Source organism: Plasmodium malariae, assembly GCF_900090045.1.
Source record: "Plasmodium malariae genome assembly, chromosome: 10".
Lineage (NCBI taxonomy): Eukaryota > Apicomplexa > Aconoidasida > Haemosporida > Plasmodiidae > Plasmodium > Plasmodium malariae.
In genome coordinates this window covers 162,501-168,048 of record NC_041784.1, presented here as the reverse complement: position 1 = coordinate 168,048, position 5,548 = coordinate 162,501, and the positions used below count along the sequence as shown (strand labels likewise).

At 24.7% G+C, this 5,548-nt stretch overlaps 3 non-coding genes across 3 annotated transcripts in view; all 3 read left to right on the top strand.

Annotated features, from left to right (window-relative positions):
• Positions 1-478: 478 nt before the first annotated feature.
• Positions 479-2,635, top strand: PmUG01_10013000. Its single transcript, XR_003751948.1, has one exon. It is a non-coding gene; the product is annotated as an rRNA (ribosomal RNA).
• Positions 2,636-3,419: 784 nt separating this feature from the next.
• Positions 3,420-3,575, top strand: PmUG01_10012900. The gene has a single exon (XR_003751947.1). It is a non-coding gene; the product is annotated as an rRNA (ribosomal RNA).
• Positions 3,576-4,969: 1,394 nt separating this feature from the next.
• PmUG01_10012800 overlaps positions 4,970-5,548 on the top strand; it is a 4,001-nt gene continuing 3,422 nt past the window's right edge. Inside the window, exon 1 of the ribosomal RNA XR_003751946.1 lies at positions 4,970-5,548. This exon is cut by the window's right edge and continues 3,422 nt beyond it. This is a non-coding gene — a ribosomal RNA (rRNA).

Sequence of the window (5,548 nt, the reverse complement as noted above, 5' to 3'; positions counted from 1 at the left end):
TTCTCAATTTAGAATTATAGAGGTTAACAATAATTCTAAGAGATTATTTGTAATAAATTAATAAAATATCAACAAGATTAATAAAAAGAACGTATTTTAGCCATATTTGTTTTATATATGAAAACAAAAAAATAAGTAAATATGTAATATAATAATTTTCGTTTATCTATATTTATTATTGAGTACAAAGAAACATAATAATAGTATGAATGAGAGAGGGATGATGACCCTATCTTAAAAGGTTTTTTATTATATAGAATCTTTTAAATTTATGGTTTTATATACTTTTAAAAGTTATAATAAAATTATTTTAAATATTATTGTACTTTTTATTATATAGCTTAGACTTTTTAGTTCAGAGAACAAAAAATTTTGCAAAAAAATTGCTAAACAAGGAACTCCAAATTATCATACAGAATTATACATCTACATGTACCTAGAGTAAAAATAGAAAACGAAAAATAATAATATTATAAGTAACCTGGTTGATCTTGCCAGTAGTCATATGCTTGTCTCAAAGATTAAGCCATGCAAGTGAAAGTATATGCATATTTTATATGTAGAAACTGCGAACGGCTCATTAAAACAGTTATAGTCTACTTGACATTTTTTTTATAAGGATAACTACGGAAAAGCTGTAGCTAATACTTGCTTTAATACTCTTAATTCTTTATGTTTTTTGAGTATGTATTTGTTAAGCCTTATAAGAGAAAAGTTTATTAACTTAAGGAATTATAACAAAGAAGTAACACATAATAAATTTCGATTTATTTAGTGTGTATCAATCGAGTTTCTGACCTATCAGCTTTTGATGTTAGGGTATTGGCCTAACATGGCTATGACGGGTAACGGGGAATTAGAGTTCGATTCCGGAGAGGGAGCCTGAGAAATAGCTACCACATCTAAGGAAGGCAGCAGGCGCGTAAATTACCCAATTCTAAAGAAGAGAGGTAGTGACAAGAAATAACAATGCAAGGCCAAATTTTGGTTTTGCAATTGGAATGATGGGAATTTAAAACCTTCCCAGAAGGCAATTGGAGGGCAAGTCTGGTGCCAGCAGCCGCGGTAATTCCAGCTCCAATAGCGTATATTAAAATTGTTGCAGTTAAAACGCTCGTAGTTGAATTTCAAGGAATCAATATTTTAAGTAATGCTTTGTATATTTATAACAAAGTTGTACATTAAGAATAAACGCCAAGCGTTATATTTTTTCTGTTACATTTTGTTTTATTAATATATATATGCGTTCTTATTATAAAAATGATTCTTTTTAAAATTCTTTTGTATAATTTTTTATGCATGGGAATTTTGTTACTTTGAGTAAATTAGAGTGTTCAAAGCAAACAGTTAAAACAGTTTCTGTGTTTGAATACTACAGCATGGAATAACAAAATTGAACAAGTCAAAATTTTGTTCTTTTTTCTTATTTTGGCTTAGTTACGATTAATAGGAGTAGCTTGGGGGCATTTGTATTCAGATGTCAGAGGTGAAATTCTTAGATTTTCTGGAGACAAACAACTGCGAAAGCATTTGCCTAAAATACTTCCATTAATCAAGAACGAAAGTTAAGGGAGTGAAGACGATCAGATACCGTCGTAATCTTAACCATAAACTATGCCGACTAGGTGTTGGATGATAGAGTAAAAAATAAAAGAGACATTCATATATATGAGTGTTTCTTTTAGATAGCTTCCTTCAGTACCTTATGAGAAATCAAAGTCTTTGGGTTCTGGGGCGAGTATTCGCGCAAGCGAGAAAGTTAAAAGAATTGACGGAAGGGCACCACCAGGCGTGGAGCTTGCGGCTTAATTTGACTCAACACGGGGAAACTCACTAGTTTAAGACAAGAGTAGGATTGACAGATTAATAGCTCTTTCTTGATTTCTTGGATGGTGATGCATGGCCGTTTTTAGTTCGTGAATATGATTTGTCTGGTTAATTCCGATAACGAACGAGATCTTAACCTGCTAATTAGCGGTAAATACACTATATTCTTAAGTGAAATTAGAATATAGATAAATTGTGCTAATTTTGATTAAAATATTAGAATGTTTTTTTTAATAAAAACGTTCTTTTCCCTTTTTTTCTTAATTATGCATATTTATTTTTTTTCTTTTTTTGCATAAGAATGTATTTGCTTAATTGTAAAGCTTCTTAGAGGAACGATGTGTGTCTAACACAAGGAAGTTTAAGGCAACAACAGGTCTGTGATGTCCTTAGATGAACTAGGCTGCACGCGTGCTACACTGATATGTATAACGAGTATTTAAAAATATATATCTTGTTATGTTATACGTATTTCTATATGTATGCATACAAAGAATATATAGTTTTCCTCCACTGAAAAGTGTAGGTAATCTTTTTCAATACATATCGTGATGGGGATAGATTATTGCAATTATTAATCTTGAACGAGGAATGCCTAGTAAGCATGATTCATCAGATTGTGCTGACTACGTCCCTGCCCTTTGTACACACCGCCCGTCGCTCCTACCGATTGAAAGATATGATGAATTGTTTGGACAAGGAAAAAGGGTTTTTATTCTTTTTTCTGGAAAAATCGTAAATCCTATCTTTTAAAGGAAGGAGAAGTCGTAACAAGGTTTCCGTAGGTGAACCTGCGGAAGGATCATAATATTTTTAAAATAATAGAAAAAATAAATTTTTAATAAAAATAATTTTGTTCTAATCTCACAAAAAATACAATAAATAATTCAAATTCATTTGTAAAACATTAAATGTGTAATTAGAAAATTTTTTAAACTTTTTTTTATTCTATTATATTTTGCAAATTAAGTTTTAATTATTTGTTGTTTTTTTTAGAATAAAATTATTTTTGAATAATTTTTAATAAAATCAATTTATAATTTTTATTATAAAATTTTTACACGATAAAAATAGCTGTATATTATAAACACTCAAAATTTTGATGTATATTTATTAAATTAATAAAATTAGCCAAAACTTTTTTATAATATTTATTATTATTAAATATATTTTAAGTAACTGTATTACATTACCTTTGTTTAACATGATGATATGGTGGTAATTAATTTATTATTTTTGTTTTTTAAAATAATATAAAATTTCTCGAAATATTTTCAATAATATATAAAATTGTTATAAAAATATAGATCCAAATTAAATAAAAAAATATTTATCTTAACGCTTAGTTATATCTATTATAAAAAATAAAAATATTATAATACAAATGTGTTTGATCCATATATAATTATTTATTTAGTATTATATTTAGCTTTCTAAGATTATAGAAAATTTTATAATTGATATATACTTTTGTAAAATATTTATAAAATGTTATTAAAAGATGAAATAATTTTTATATATAATTATTTGTTATTATTTCGAAAGATAATTAAAATAATTTTAATAAAGAAATAATTTAAAATGTTTTTGCACAGTCTTAACGATGGATGTCTTGGTTCCTACAGCGATGAAGGCCGCAGCAAAATGCGATATGCAATGAAAATTGCAGTGACTGTGAATCATCAGAATGCTGAATGTAAGCTACACCAATTTCTTAAAGAAATAATGGTACTCCTTCATAATATTTTTTATTATTTTCGGATATTCGGTTTTTTTACATTCAAAATTTATTTTTGTTTTAGCATTGTTTAATTGTATTCTATATATGCTAATACAGAATTAGAAAAAAGTCTATAAAACGGTATACATATATAATGATAAATAATATTTGTGTGTCTGATTATTTTTGAAACCTTTTTTATTTTGTTATCATATCACGATTTTATTAATTTTTTCTATTTTTAAGTTCCCTTTTTAAATAAAAAAGAAAAGGTTGTAGCTTTACTAATAGAAAATTTTAATAAGATATTTATACTTCCCTACTAAAATATATATTTTTATTTTTAGTAAATATAATATATATTTATGAGTTATATAGTGATAAAGGTAGCATATATAGCATTTTTGAAATTAAGTTTTTTCAATAATGTAAAAGATGAACGGAAGGAATCAAAATATAAAATCAAGACCATAAAATATTATCCTCATAGTTAATTTTATTCAAAAAATTTTACTTTAATTTTACATTTTCTTTATATATAATTTTATAGCTAAATTTTTAGTTGTATTCTTTTTTAATTAGTTTAAATAATTATGAAATTATTTTGATTTACTAGTTTTTTTTTAATTATATATCATATTTAATTATGTAAATAAATATATATATTTATAATATATATTTTAAGTATTATATGTTTTTTAAGAAAAATATATAATGTTTTATATATATTGTATTAATATATCATATTAAATATATATTTAAATAATTTCACTAAATTTGTTTAAATTTATTATATTCTGTTTTTACAGTTATATTTTATCTTTAAATTTATTTTCTTTTTTACTTTGATATTTTTTAATGTGTTTTTTAAGGTTTATTTAAAGGAAAAAATACTAAATAATTTCGTAATAAAAAAAATAAGAACAAAAAAAAAGAATACATATAAAATTAAGCTCACATTAAAAAATTTATTTTACACGAAAAAGAAAATAGTAAGGTTATAGTAATATTTTAAATTTTTATATATATGATATATTACATATATTTATAAAAGGATTATATATTTTTTTTTGGATTGTTATATATATTATTATATATTATTAAAAATATTATATATACAGAAGAATAAAATATATAATAATTTTATAATATTATGTATATATTTTATATATATAAAACTAATTTTTGAATGATAAAAAGAAAAATTATTATAAAATTGTTTTTGCTTTTAAGGAGCATAATATATAATATAGCAGCTTATTTTACTCCCTTGGAAGTCTTTTAATATAAAATGTGGTGGTAATCACAATATATAAAGAAATTATTATATATATGAGATGCTTTATGCTCTCTCATGTATATATAATCACCAAGGGATGGATAATATGCGCAAATTTTATAATTATTTTTAAAGAATATCACAAGAATTAAATTTATGTTAGGAGGGCAAATCCGCTGAATTTAAGCATATAATTAAGCGGAAGAAAAGAAAATAACAATGATTCCTTTAGTAACGGCGAGTGAATAAGGATAAGCTCAAATAGGAAAATCCCTTATAAAGGTTATAAGCCTTTTATGGGAATTGTCATGTTTTTGAAGTAATTCTATTGTTATTTTTAATAAATATAAGCGAAGTGAGCAGGAATGCTCCTCCAAAGAGGGTGAAAGGCCCATAGTTTATATTTATTATTTTTTCAATAGATTATTTCTTGTAGAGTCGTGTTCTTTGAGATTGGAGCACAAATGTGTGTGATACATTTCACATAAAGCTAAATATGTGTAGGAGACCGATAGCAAACAAGTACCGTGAGGGAAAGATGAAATAGTACTCAGGAATGAGCAATTAAATAGTACCTGAAATCGTTAAGATGGAACGGATTAAAAAAGGAAAAAATTAAGGAGGAAAAATAGTTCTTTTTTGGGTTATTTTTCTTCTTTATTAAAAGAAGCATCAGTGATATTGGATAATTAAGATAAAACTATTTGATGAAAAATGAATAT